The sequence below is a fragment of the Hypanus sabinus genome, chromosome 1, assembly GCF_030144855.1.
Source record: "Hypanus sabinus isolate sHypSab1 chromosome 1, sHypSab1.hap1, whole genome shotgun sequence".
In the NCBI taxonomy this organism is placed as follows: Eukaryota; Metazoa; Chordata; class Chondrichthyes; order Myliobatiformes; family Dasyatidae; genus Hypanus; species Hypanus sabinus.
The window spans coordinates 126,808,668-126,824,193 of NC_082706.1; the positions used below are offsets into that span (position 1 = coordinate 126,808,668).

At 40.4% G+C, this 15,526-nt stretch overlaps 1 protein-coding gene across 2 annotated transcripts in view; it reads right to left on the minus strand.

Annotated features, from left to right (window-relative positions):
* lama1 (laminin, alpha 1) overlaps nucleotides 1–15,526 on the minus strand; it is a 340,811-nt gene that overhangs the window by 291,020 nt on the left and 34,265 nt on the right. Inside the window, exon 2 of one of the 2 annotated variants that reach the window (XM_059976007.1) lies at nucleotides 5,685–5,747. The exons of the other annotated variant lie outside the window; for it this stretch is intronic. The gene's annotated coding sequence lies outside the window, so the exon portion shown is untranslated. The remainder of the gene's footprint in view (nucleotides 1–5,684; nucleotides 5,748–15,526) is intronic. 2 annotated transcript variants of the gene reach the window in all.

Genomic DNA, 15,526 nt, shown 5'->3' on the forward strand with positions numbered 1-15,526 from the left:
GAAGAAGTGAAAACTTTCCTGGGCAGCAAAGGGCTCACCTTTCCTGAGCTGGAACAGCCAGAGTGGCTGGAAAAGCTACACTTCATGGTAGACATGACAGCGCACCTGAACATGCTGAACACAGCTCTTCAACGGGGTAAGGACGTACAGCCCTGCACATGTTGGAGGATGTTTTGGCATTCGAGCGCAAGTTGACGTTGCTTGCCAGAGATTTACAGAAAGGCACATTGTCTCACTTGCCCAATTTGAGAGAGTTCAAACAATGTCACGACATGATAAATTCGGAGTATTTACATTCTGCAATCATCGCAATGCAAACATCGTTTGGGAAACGCTTCTGTGAGTTCAGAGAGGAAAAAAACACATTATCCTTCCCGGTCGCTCCCCTAAGCATCGATCCATCCCTACTGAATACGACTGCATTGTCAGATGTGAGTCAACCTGACCAAGTATGATAAATATTTTAATTGCCTATTATTTTACGTATATTCATATGTTTTCATTGTTCAGTGAAATAGTCCTTTTACTTTTCAGGTTGACAGCTGGCTGACGTTATTTTTCGTTTGCTGCTGACGGCAAATTTAAGTTTGGCGTTTTTCATAAATACAAGAAGGACTCAAATAGACGTTGAGTATTTTACTTAAAAGTAACCTTCAACCCAACATCTTTTTTTCGGAGTTCAAAATGTTTTTGTTGCATGCAGAAATGTAATTTCGTTTTCTCTGCAGGAGTTCATCAATTTCATAAATGCAACACATTATAGTTTGTTTATACATAGCATAAAGGCAAAACAAAACGTTGTATGCAGTGTTATTTCATTTTAAATGTCAAACGGGTTTTGCGGCTCCCAGTGTTTTCTTTTCTGTGGGAAACGGGTCCAAGTGGCTCTTTCAGTGGTAAAGGTTGCTGACCCCTGCCCTAGACAAATACATGCTGGCTGAACCTGAGGGTTACATTGGTTTCATGGCTATCTGGAGAAGGTGATTTTCAGAATTCTATATAGCTACATGCTTTGATAATAAATGAACCTTTGAACCTTTCTGAACTTTGATCAACTACCAGCCTCTATTCCACACCTCCTGCTCCAACTAGTTTCATTTGCCTGTCTTCCCCACCTCTGCCCCACCCTCCCCAATGTACTGCTATACACGTTCTCAATTTCCCCTGTTCTCTCTCACTCCTGATGCAGGGTCTCAACTTGCTGAGATTTTTCAGGCTTCTTGTTTTTGTTTTGAAATTTCAACAAACTGGGCATTGTTCATAGCTTATAACCAAAGCAGAAGATATCAATCTTCATCTAAAGTAGCTGTGCCCAAGCATGAATTGATAAAAACTGAGTACAATATTAATTCTCCGCCGGTCCCTATTTTTGACACATGGAAGGATGTGCTTAAACTTTAGCTGAACAATTGTGAACTACAGAGATGGATGGTTACTCCCTTGACAGCCTCCATCAAAAAGGAAGGTTTGCTGGAATGTGACACATCACTACGTGACAAAGGAGGATCCAAGCCCTCCTGTAAACAGAGGCAGACAGATCACTAATGAACAAGCACAATCCTGCAACTCGGCTCACTCGGGAGGTAAAGCTGTCACCATGCTGGTTGCTTAAGGAATTTATGAGAATTCACACGAAACAGTTAGTAACTGCTTCAATACAAACCCTAAGCGAACAAAATTAAAAGCAAAAATGCATGCAAGGCACGCTCTCCTTTTTAAAAAAGTTATATCACTACAATTCTTTTGACTAAGATACCACACTTCCATTTTAACTAGGTAAACATATTGTCCCCAAATCATTCAGCTGCTTTACATGCTTTTGTCTAATGTTACGACCTGACAACACCAGTATCTTGTTGAAACCTGTGGTATGAATGTGCCTCACACAGGGACTAAATTTCTCAGTTTTCTTTGGGTTCACTGCAAGGCCATTTTTTCCTATTATTATTGTATTCAAAGTACATTCCTTCTCAAAGAGCATATAAATTAAACAACCTTGAGATTAGTTTGCTTACAGGCAGTCACAAAGCAAGGAACCCAAAAGAACCCAATAAAATCAATGAAGACCAACCTCCAACATGTACAGAGAAAGAGAGAAACACAAATCATGCAAACAGAAGCCAGCAACTACAGCATTCCAAAACAAATTCCTTCGATCCAATTCCCTGCAGCACCAGAGCAGACTCAAAGCCATGGTACTCAATTGATCGCATCATCAAGCAGATCACAGCAAAGTTCACGGACTCGAAGCACAACAGGCTAGGGCAGTCTCACAGTCTTAGCATCATGGCAAGGCACCCCCAGACGTTCTGGGCCTGCACTTAAATTGTCCGAACAGGGTTCACATCTCGCACCGGGAACCAGGTCCCACCACAGCGAATCGCGCTGAGCCTGGAGCCATTCTCAACTTCTCAAATCAGCTCAGCACCCACAGTAATCCAACCTCACCCAACTCTCGACACCTTGTCCTTCCAGCCTTTATGGGCTGGCATTTCGATGGTCCCTCAAATTAAGACCTGGGTCTTGCTGCAGTGAATTTCTCTGGGCCAAGGACACGCCACCCAGTGATTCGCTTTGGACTTGGATTTCGCTGCCAGAGAAGCCATTCTCAGCCTCTCCAAATCAGCTTGACGCTTAAGTGCTCCACCTTCACACCCAGGCCAGCTGGACATGCATCGTGACTCCTCTATCCTGTCTTATCCCCTCTGAATTGTCCAGTCCCATCAGCATGACTCCAACTGCAAATGCATCGATGTTGCAGTGTATCAGAAGGGCACATCTCGTGAATTTGCCTTGCTCTGATTGCCTCTTAGTTGTTTTTGCAGTGATGGTTCACCACAATTCACCTCAAAAGAAGTGTGATTAGTAATGTTTTTAATCAAATTTCTTGGGAAAAAGTTGGATATATCTGGTTATTAAAAGAACTTCTTAACAAATTCATAAACATATGGTTCTGATAATGAATTACAATGTTACAGTGTAATACAAATTGGAATGGATTTATTATCACCATATGTGCTAAGAGTGAAAAAACTTGACTTGCATACTGTTCATACAGATCAATTACTTAAACAGTGTGTTGAGGTAGAACAAGATAAAACAACAACAGATACAGGGAACGTGCAGTGCAGCATAATAAGGTCCAAGATCATCAGAATGAGGTAGATTGTTAGGTCAAAAGTCTATTTTATTGTACAAGAGACATCAATACAACTGGGGGGGGGGGGTTGCAAAAGCTGTTCCTAAGCCTGAAGTCACGTGCTTTCAGACTTTTGTACTTTCTGCCCGATGGGAGAGGGGAGGAGAGAGAATGTCCAGGGCAGGTGGGGTCTTCATTAGACTGGCAGACTTACTACAGCAGAGGTTCAGGCATAGTCAATAGGGGGGAGGTTGGTTCCTGTGATGTGCTGAGCTGTGTCCACAATTCTCTTCAGTTTACTGCGGTCACTGACAGTTGCAATATACAGCTGTGATGCAACCGGACAGGAAGCTTAATGGTAAGGATCAATGAAAACTTGACAAAATTCTCCATCCTCCTGAAGAGATAGAGGCAATAAATACTTGTTTTTGTCAAACCCACATTTTTATTAATCCTGTTTCTACCACTCTCTGCCCCAATGGCATTACAAGTCACGTCACTGACCTTATTCTAGATCCACAAACAAATGGGATCAATCTGTGGTTTATCTACAGTATCCACATTTTAAATGCCCTGCTCTTAAAGCATCATCCAGCACAGGACTAGTTTCATCAGTGTAAATATCACTATAATTTAAACTCCGTCTATGCACATCTCTCGGGAGTATTAATGGTAAAAAACAAAAATGAATTGTGTACTTTGAGTATTAATGTGTTGTCCATATTTTGTCCATCTGGAAATTTAGACGCAATAAATCAGTTCACTCAGAATTGACTGGGTCTGCACAACAGGTGAACATTCATTCTTGTTCTAAACTGGAAACACTGAGAGCCAGTAGCAACAATTCTTCTCTGTCCCCAGCAGCTCAGCCCCCAGTCATACTCACACTCCTGTCACAGACAACAAAGGGGTCTGTAATGTCAAGTGCTTAAACAACAACTCCATTCACAACTCTGTTCAAGCCTGATCCAATGAATGGAGTGGAAAGACAAGAAAAAAAGATCACAGTCCTGCATAGCACAAGAAACTACATTCATAATGGGTTCACTGGTAGGTAATATTTTGTGTAGACGTAGAATCCAGTGAAATGTTACTTATAAATCTTTGAGCTGTGGATTTCTGAATTCTGGTTTGTAGATCTTGGTTGGTCAGAGATACCATCAAAGAAAGTGTATTAAAAGTGAAATATTCCTCAAATACTAAATTGCAATTGGTTTATTATTGGCAAATACTCAGGTACAGTGGAAAGTGCACATTACATACTGGGTTCATATAGATCAAATCATTACACAGTGCATTGTACTGAGAGAGGTATGGGTGGCACTGAAAAAGAAACACAGGAACTTAAGAGTGGCAGTTCAGCAACTAATTGAAAAAAACTAATGAAATGCCAGCCTTTCATTCAAAGGAGATGGAGGACAAACATACGATAAGCTTGTTATAGCTGGAGTCATAATGAGATACAGCATAGGAAAAAGCCTTTCAGCCCAAGTCCATGTCCATCAACCATCTTTTAGTGCTAATCCTTGATTAGGCATCACGGTAGCATAATGGTTAACCCAACGCTTTACAGTACCAGCAACCTGGGTTCAATCCTCACCAGTCTGTAAGGAATTTGTACGTTTTCTCCGTGACTGCATGGGTTTCCTCCAGGTGCTCCAGTTTCCTCTCACAATCCAAAGACTGTGGTGGTCATGATAGATTGTCCTGCGGTTAGGCTTCGGTTAAATCGGGGGTTGTTGAGTGGCACTGTATCTCAGTAAGTAAATATATGCCACGTGAAAACCCACACATATGGTCAGGAATGAATCCAGATCTCTGGCATTGTGAGGCAGCACCTCTACTGACTGCACCTCCATCTGCTAATGTGGTTTTTGGTGGGATCATACCTGGACTACAGTGTATCTCCATTTAAACAAGGATATGCTTGGATGCAGTGAAGAGCAGGTTCATTGAATGATCCCTGAGTTATAAGAATTATGAGCAATGAATTAAGCAAATGGAACTTATGTTCCCTGGAGTTCAGAAGAAAGAGAAGAAACCGTGGAAGATTCTGAGGTAGCTCAATAAGGTACTGCTCCCCTAGTGTTCCTCCTCTTGGAAGAATCCAAACTGGGGAAAGAATCTCGGGATAAAAGGAATGACCATACAAAGTGGTCACTTGCAAATGGCCATCTTATATAGTCATTCCTTTTACTCTGAGATTCAGCTAGACGAGCCACTTCTCCACATCGCCAAACTCCGCTCCATGTGGAGTTCGCAGATTCTCCATTTCACCTCCAGATGCACCAATTTCCTCCAAAGGTATGTAGGTTGGTTGGATAACTGTTCACTGTAAATTGTCCTTTGTGTGTAGGTGAGTGGTAGAATCTGGGGGGGGGGGCGGGGGGGAGTAGATGGGTATGCGAGGAGAATAAAAGAAGATTGGTGTAAAATGGCGTAAGTGAATGCTTGATAGTCAGTGTGGACTCAGTAGACTGAGAGGCCCATTTCCATGCTGTACCTCTCTATTGCACTAAAAATGAAGTAAAAAGGAATTCCTTACCCTAGAGCACAGTGGATCTGAAGCATCATTTATATTCAAGGCTATGATAGTTTCTTGGACAATCTGTGAATAAAAGGTTTATCGTGATTGCACAGGAGAGGAGAATAGAGGCCAAGATCAGCCTAGCCATGATTTTAATTGAATGCAAGCAGGCTCTAGGGGCTGAACAGTGTTTGATACTCCTTATCCTTATGTTATTACTGTGAAATACTGCTCCAATTAGTAACAAAATGCACAAATGCTCTCGGTGCCTTCTTCTGTTTTAAACTATAATGGTCACATTTTTGTCAAATCTACTCTGTTACAGGCCGGGAGTATATAAAGATGGCAGTGTTCTTTACTGGTAAAAATGCTTTTAACTGAATACCCAATATTGTTAAACAGTAATGATAGGTGTGAGAGAAAGATTTGCAATTGTACTGAAAACTATTTTTTTTAAAAATCAACATAGATAAGAAAAGCTAGAGGTTATTTTAATTCTTTTATTGTTATGTATTCAATCAAAAGATGCAGGCTTTGCTGACAAGGCCGGCATTTATTAATCATTCAAGCTGCCCTTGAAAAGATGTTGGAAAGTTACCTTCATGAACACTGCAGTCCTCCTGTAAAGTTACTCCTAAACTGGTATTGCCACCAAGCAAAGGAACAACTACATATTTACAAATCAGTATATGTTCCTAGATGGTTTTTCCACATACCTCTTTCTTCATCCTTTCAGACACAGACATCATTAATTGCTGTCGTGGCAACAACCTTTCCCTCAATAACAAAATGAAAGAGCTGGTCATTGACTCCAGTAAGGGGGAAGTGTACATGCGCTGGTCCATGTCAATATTATTGAAGATGAGAGGGTTAAGAACATCACCAATAACCTGCCCTGCTCCAACCACGTTGTGTCACATAGAAGACAACACACCAATGCCTCTATTTCATCAGCATGCCAAAGAAACTGAATGTGTACTCATTAACCCTGTCCAGTTTTTATTGATGTACCATAGAGCGCATTCTATCTGGATAGGTAACAGCTTTGTATGGCAACTGCTCTGTGTGCAATTGCAGAAAACTGCAAGAGAGTGGTGTATACAACTCAGCACATCTCAGATATCAACATCCCCTCCACTGGCTTCGTCTATGCGTCTCACCGCCACGGGGCAGTGGCCAGCAAAATCAAAGCCACTACCCACCCCAGCCATTCTCTCAGTTCCCTTCTGTCATCAGGTAGAAGATACAAAAGCTGCAGGATGTACCACCAGGCTCAAGGCCAGCTTCTGTCCAGTGTTATCAAACTCTCCAACACACCACTTAAATGATAAGATGGGCTTTTGATTTTGCAGTCTACCTCATTATGCTCTTGCACTTTGTTTACCTGCACTGTACTTTCTCAGTAACTCTTACACTGAAGTCAACCGTTTTATCTTGTTCTAACTCAATGCATTGTGATCCACATGAACAATGCAAGACAAGCTTTTCACTGTACATGTGACAATAATAAACCAAAAGTAGCTTTGAAGAGTATTTGTAATGCATTTTACAAGTGGTACACAATACACACTGCATTTTTGGGAAGGGGAAATTAATGCTCCTGACAGTAGATGTGGTGCTAATTACACAGAATGTTTTGCCCCGGATTGTATTTAGCTGAGTTTTTTGGCAGTTGTGGCTGGAGTTGGACTTACTCAGGCAAGTGAAAATTACTCCATCACCCTAGTCCTACAACATCAGCTCCCACCGAAATGTTACCACAAGTAAAACAACATCAAACTCTCGAGAACCAAGCATAAGAAACTCTACTCAGACAGTACCTCACCAAGTACTGTCAACTCTAAGCTAAAAGAGACACAGAATGTTCCTGTCATCTGGAATGCTCAGAAAACCACGCCTCTGCTCTTACTCATTCTCCACCAAAACAAAACAGGAATACAGCTCCTGTGGTTCTTCTCTTTCACCCAACCAGCCTACATATCCAATACATTATTCTTTCCAACTTACAGCAGTTTTCATGCGTTCACCTCCCCATAGGTCTCTGCTTTCTGCAAGGATCACTCTGTCCTAGACTCCCTGGTCTGCTCATATAAAGATGCAAAGAATACATGCCTTCATTTGATGTGGGACAGAATTTGGTACATTAGTTAGGCCACAACTGGTGTACAATGTGCATTTGTGGTGACCACAGCCTAGAAAGGATGTGATTGCACTGGGAAGGATGAGGAAGAGATTTCACCCAGATATCGCCTGGAACAGAGCATTTCCAATACAGGGTGAGTTGCTGGGTTTGTTTTCCATGGAGATGAAGGGGGCTGAAAGGTGACCTGATGAAGGACATTGAGAAAGCAGGTAGGTGTGAACAAATCAGATATGATTTTTAGTAAAGTTTGGAGTAAACCTAAAGGATGAAGTTCCCTACTCCTCAAAGTTCAAAGTTATCAAACAACATGTCACCATATGCAATCCTGAGATTTATTTTCTTGTGGGCATACTCAATAAATCCATTAACCATAAAAGAATTTAGAGTTATATACTCAGATAATAAACAAACCTTAAATCAATTAAAGATCACACCAATTGGGCATATAACCAGTGTATAAAAGACAAAGAACTGTGCAAATAAAAAGAGAGAAGAAAGGAATAATAATAAACAAACAATAAATACCAAAAACATAAGATGAACAGTCCTTGAAAGTGTGTCAAGGTTGAGACAAATGAAGCTGAATGAAGTTATCCACTTTGCTTCAAGAGCCCAGTGGTTGAGGGATAGTAACTGTTCCTGAAACTGGTGGTGTGAGTCCTGGGGCTCCTGTACCATCTTCTTGATGGCAGCAGTGAGAAGAGAACATTACCTGGGTAGTGGGGGTCTCTGATTATGGATGCTGCCTTTCTGCAAATGCACTCAATGGTGGGGAGAACTTCATCCCATGATGGACTGGGCTGTATTAATTACTTTTTTCAGGATTTTCCATTTAAGGGCATTGGAGCTTCCATACCAGGCTGTGATACAGCCAGTTAGTATACTCTACACCACAAATCTACAGAAGTTAGCCAACATTTTAGATGTCATGTCGAATTTTCACAAACTCCAAAGGAAGTGGATGGGTTGTTGTGCTTTCCTCATAATTGCATTCACGTACCAGGCACAGAACCTGTCCTCTGAAACTCTAACACTGAAGAATTTAAAGTTGCTGACCCTTTCTAAAGGCTTATGGACCTCTGGTTTCCTCCTCCTGAAATCAATAACCAAATCTTTGGTCTTGACAACATTGAGAAGTTATTGTTACAGTATCAGTCAGCCAGAACTTCCACTCTCCCTCCCATACCGCACCTAGAATATTGTGTGCAGTTTTGGTCCCCTAATCTGAGGAAAGACATTCTTGCCATAGAGGGAGTACAGAGAAGGTTCACTAGATTGATTCCTGGGATGACAGGACTTTCATATGAAGAAAGACTGGATCAGCTAGGCTTATACTCACTGGAATTTAGAAGATTGAGGGGGGATCTTATTGAAACGTATAAAATTCTAAAGGGATTGGACAGGCTAGATGCAGGAAGATTGTTTCCGATGTTGGGAAGTCCAGAACGAGGGGTCACAGTTTAAGGATAAAGGGGAAGCCTTTTAGGACCGAGATGAGGAAAAACTTCTTCACACAGAGAGTGGTGAATCTGTGGAATTCTCTGCCACAGGAAACAGTTGAGGCCAGTTCATTGGCTATATTTAAGAGGAAGTTAGATATGGCCCTTGTGGCTAAAGGGATCAGTGGGTATGGAGAGAAAGCAGGTACAGGGCTCTGAGTTGGATGATCAGCCATGATCATACTGAATGGCGGTGCAGGCTCAAAGGGCCGAATGGCCTACTCCCGCACCTATTTTCTATGTTTCTATATGCTGATTCGTAATCACCTTTGATTCAGTTAATGACAGTGGTGTCACCTGTAAACTTAAATACAGCACTGGAGCTGTGCTTGGCTACACAGTCATCGGTGTAAAGTGAGTAGAGCAGATGGCGAAGCACACAGCCTTATGGTGCACCTGTGCTGATGGAGATTGTGGAGGAGATGTCATTGCCAATACGAAATGACTGTGATCCACAAGTGAGGAAATCGAGGATCCAATTACAAATGGATGTGTTGATGCTAAGGTCTTGAAGCTTGTTGATTAGTTTTGAGGGGATGATAAGATTGATTGCTGAGCTGTTGTTGATAAAAAGCATCCTAATGTATGCATCTCTGTTGTCCAGATGTTTCAGGGTTGATGGCATTTAGCACATGATGGCACTAGCCCTTTAATGAGCACAGAACTTTGGGAGCATGTACTCTTTCCCAAAGTATATGCTTTGACCTTTTGTAACAGTAGGCAAATTGGAATGGATCCAAATCACTTCTCAGGAGGGAATTGAATCAACCTCTCAAAACACTTCATCACTGTGGAGGGAAGTGCTACTGGGTGATAGTCATTGAGGCCTGTCACCACATTCTTCTTAGGATTGGCATAATTGAAGCCTGCTTTCCTTGCTAAGGGAATTGGTGATTTAGCAATCATTATCAGGCATAAAGATGAAATGATACTTGTGCTGAATCGTATGAAAAATGTGCATATTGTGTCGGGGTAATTCCTTTGGAACAGTCAAGTCTCAGTTGATAGTACACTTGTTTCCGTGTTTGAGGAGAGTTCCCACAATGGTTTCATCGATCCACTCAGGATCCACAACAGAGTGAAAACGAGTCATCCTCATACCCAAGGAACTGTCTGAGAAGATAACAATGGAAGAGCAAGGAAACTCAAACACACTTGTCAAGGATCATACATGCCAATCATCTTGTCACCAGGATATTTTTATTAATACAGAGACTCAAGGGCATCAGCCTGCTGAATGCAAAATGGTCACTGTTTTCTATATCACAAGAGTGATCAATAATGCACTTTGTTGGCTACAAAACACCCTAATAGGGCCTTTGGAATCCAATTTTTTTAAATATTGTTACGTACCCGTGACATGTGCCAGGGGTTGAAGCTATACTGGACTTGAGGTAATTGTCTTGTGATGGTGGAGTGACATCATTTTCCTTCCAGTAGAGGTCATGTGATAGGTGTGTTTTTTTTAAAACAGGGTATAAAAGGAGGACCCGTCCCTGTGAGAAGGGGCAGTTCGAGGCTGGATTTGCCATTTTGACTTCATGCTACTGCGTGATTTAATGTTATGATGCAGTTTAGTTGAAAGATGAAGTTTTATCTAATGCCTAAAGTTTAAAACGTCATTGCCAGCAGTTTCTGTATAATACTGCTAGTTAAGAATCAGTGGAGAGTGAAGACTGGAGTTCGGGAGTTAAAAGATTGAGGAGAGTCGATTTCGACGGTGAAACAGGTTTGACCTGGTTTGATCCTCATTCAGAAGTAATTCGTTGACTGTCCCTGTGTTAATCTCTGTGAATAGGAGAAAGGATTGGGAACAGTTTTGTAAAGGAAAGGTCAGTGCCTTTAAGCCGTTACATTTCATCTTTGTAAAATTCTTCATGGGGAAAGTAATTCGACTGGGAATTGCAGCAAGACAACGTGAAGGAGAATTTAAATAGTCTTAAAAAGTCTCTCCCTTTAATGGACTGCAAGCATTTTGAACTTTTTTAATACTACTTTGAAGAACTGTTTCTGCAACATCACTTTAAGAACTGTTTAAGCTGCCGCACAGCAGCTGATTTCCGGTTACGTTAGTAATTTGTTTACTTTTGGGGGGGGGGTTGTTTTCAGTGTTTAATACATGTGTTATTTGTTATAAAAACCCCTGCCTAACTCATACATTTACTGTTGCTTGAATCCGTAACAATATATGTTTCAGTAGCACTCAGGATCTGAAAATAATTTTTCAATAGGAATAGGGATATTTGATCAATGTCTGGCACTAGTTAAGTAAAGGAAGAGGATATTAATATCTTTCTATTTTTAATCAAAAGGGTTTTATAATTCACTTGGTTTTCATCCCACTCTCTTCCTGAAGGAAAATGTCTGAAGGATATTCACGTGTGAACTTTGATTTCCATTTACAGCAATCTCCAATCCAAGCAACTGTTTCACATTAAAGAATCACGGTTGATACCTAATAATGCTGAGTCTTCCAGCAATTTTATTTCAGATATTGCGTACTGAATTATTTTTTAGTCAACAATATTTTTCATTAATATTTCTTATCATCCAACTAATGTTCATTTGGATGTATGGCAACCCACATCAAATAGGTTAAGCTTCTCCTTCAGCATTATTAATCTAAAATGATACTGTGTGGCTTTAGCAACTTCCAAAAGAGATTAAATCGAACCGCAATTTAAATTCGCTAAAAAGATTAACAATGACAACATGGGATAAGTGAATAAAATATGGCACCAGAAATTACTGGTGCAGTGTAATCTGATGTGCTGAGGTACACACATTTAGTATCTGTTGAAATATCTTAAGATGGTTGACTAAAACAATTACTGGGCAACGCTTTAACTTAATACCAAGAAATGTTTTTCCTAAAACAAATAAAAAAGAATTAAAATGCTGGATTAAAGACTATGGTTATTATTTCCCCATGTATTCTTTACTCATTATTTTCATATTTCACAGTAAATTAACTGAAGATTAAAAACCACCATATTGTGATTCAGTCACTAGCCCTTTAATGAGCACAAAACTTTAGGAGCATGTATTCTTTCTATCACAATAAGGCAGTGTTAGAAAGTGCATGATTAAAATAGTTGTCACTGCTTAGAGTGTGGTCAAATCTCCATATGAATGAATTTGCAAATTCACTCATCCATCAATACTTCACTATTAGGCTATTAATGAAGGGTCCAAATCAGCCACTGCCGTTCAATAACAAGCCCACCCCCCACCTCATCTACAAGAAGCAAGGAACGCAAATCATTCTGTCCCTTGATCATTTCATTCCATTTGATCATAACTGACTAGAACCTCAATCCCCTCCTGCCTTTGCTCCAGGAGGTAAGAATTTTATCCAACACGAGAAAAATCTATCCTCCTCGGAGTAAGGTACCTCAACTGGTCCAAAATAATAATTTTTTTTAAAACATTGAGTTCCACAATTATCTTTCACGTGAAAAGATGTTGGGGGGGTGGGGTCAGATACTCTCTCCAGGTAAAGGGGTCATAAACAGCCCTTGGCAGGTAGAATTAATAAGTATCCCAAGACATGTTATACATATATTAGGAGCAAGAGGGTAGCTAAAGAAAGGGTGGGTGCCCTCAAGGACAAAGGAGGAATTTGTGTGTGGAGCCAGAGGAAATGGTTGAGGTCCATAATGGGCACATTGCTTTGGTATTGCTTTGGTAATTTGTGTGTGGAGCCAGAGGAAATGGTTGAGGTCCATAATGGGCACATTGCTTTGGTATTCACCAATGAGGAGGGTGTGGATAATGGTGAGATCAGGGAGAGGTATTTAATATTCTCAGGCACACCAATATTAAGGAGAAGGTGCTGGATGTCTTGAAAAATATGAAGGTGGATTGATTTGCATGGCCTGATAGGATCTATGCCAGGTTACTGAAGCATGGGAGAAGACTGTGGGGGCCTTAGCAGCGACCTTTGTATCCCCTCTGGCCATGGGCAAGGTGCCAGACAACTGGAAAAGAGCCAATATTGTTCCATGATTTCAGAAGGGCAACAGAGACAAACCAAGAATTTAGTGGCTTATGAACCTTGCATCAGTAGAATAATTACTAAAGAAGATTCTGAGGGCAAGGATTCACTCCCATTTGGAAAAGTGTAGACTTATTAGGGATTGTCAGCATGCCATCGTACTGGAGAGATCCCATCTCACAAATCTGAATCGAGTTGTTTGAGGAAGTGATTAAGTAATACTAATAATGTAAGGGCAGTGGATATTGTCTACATGGACTTAAGTAAAATATTTGACAAGGTCTCACATTGTAGGCTACTCTTGAAGATTAAGTCACATGAGATCAATGGTGAGTTGATAAAACTGAATCCTGCATTTGGAGTATATTGACTATTAGAAGCGGTTGGACAAATTGCTTTCATTGGAGCATCAGAGACCAAGAGGTGATCTGTGTATGTACAGGTAGTCCTGGGTTAATGTTCTGTTTCTGATAACCGTCCATCAATTGAGTTCTTTATAACTCAGAAATGTCATATCACTATACATAAAATACTCCCATTTTTCAATTAATTGAAAAATTAACAATTATAAACAATTAACAATTATAAATAATTAACAATTATAAAAGGCCATTAATGAATATAAGATATTTCAATGTTGTCAAAGACAATGTTAAAGCAAAAGAGATGGTATACAATATGAAAAAAAAAATTAGTGGGAAGCAGAAGGATTGAATCCCCAGCATCAAAATCATCTTCAAAAGGTGGGATCCATCATTAGGGATGCCCATCACCCAAGACGCGTCCTCTTCTCATTGTCACCATCAAGGAGGTACAGGAGCCTGAAGATGTATAATCATCATTTTTGGAAGTTTCTACCCTTCACCAATGGCTTCCTCAACGGACAGTGAACCCATGTACACACTCTTATTTTGGGGTCTCCTTTCACATGACTTAGTGAATTCAATTTTAATATATATTTTTTATTGTAATTTATGGTTTCTTTAATTATACATTGCACTGTACTGCTGCCACAGAACAAATTTTGTGACATATGCCAGAGATTTCAAACCCGATTCTGATTTGGATGATGCAGTTGCTGGCTTGGTGACCAAATTTACAAATGATACGAAGATAGTTGGAGAGGCAGATAGTGCAACAGGAGCAGGGAATCTGCAGAATGACTTGGACAGATTAATAAAATGGGCAAAGAAGATGGAATACAGTGTAGGGAAATGAAAGGAGAAGCATTTTGGTAGAAGGAATAAAGGCAGAGACCATTTTCTAAACAGGGAGCAAATTTAGAAATCAGGGGTGTAAGGGGACTTGAGAGTCCAAGAGCAGGATTTCCTAAAGTTTGAGCTGGTAGTACGGAAAGCAATTGCAAAGTTAGCAAGAGGAGTAGAATATATTGTAATAGCTAGATGAAATGCTAAGGCTTTGTAAGAAATTGGTCAGACCACACTTGGGAGTACTGTAAGCAGGTTTGGGACCAAATCCAAGAAAAGATGTGCTGACATTAGAGGGAATCCAGAGGTCTGCGAGATTAATCCCAGGAATGAAAAGGGTTTATGTACTAGGAACATTTGATGGCCCAGTACCTGTAGTCACAGGTTAGAAAAATGAGGGAGAAATATCATTGAAACCTACTGAATAGTAATAGAGAAGACATGGAGGTGATATTTCCAATAGTGGAAGAATCTAAACCCAGAAGTTACAGCTTCAGAATACAAGCATATTCCTTTAGAAAACAGATTTGAAGGAATTTATTTTGCCAGAGGGTGGTGATTCTATGGAATTCATTGCCTTAGACAATGATGGAGGCCAAGTCAGTGGGTATATTTTAAATGGAGTTTGATAGGTTCTGGATTAGTAAGGGCATCAAGGGTTATGAGGAGAAGCCAGGAGTATGGGGTTCAGAAGGAAAATAAATCAGCCAATGGCCATAATCAAATAGTTGCGCAGACTCAAAGGGCCGATCAGCCTATTATTGTTCTGATGTCTTATGGTCTTACCTTGTAAAATGCTTCAAAAATTTATGGTAGAATTTGCATAAAGTTGTCTTCTCAAAAGTCAGGACGTGTAACATGGGCAAATCCTCTGCACAGAAATATGAGAGATACAGATGAGACTGAAAGCATCCGTTTCCCAGTATGGAAATTTTAAATTCTGAAGGGCTTGCATCCGTAGTGAGAGAGGAAAAGTTCAAATGGGATTTGTGAAGATTTTCTTCAACAGAGAA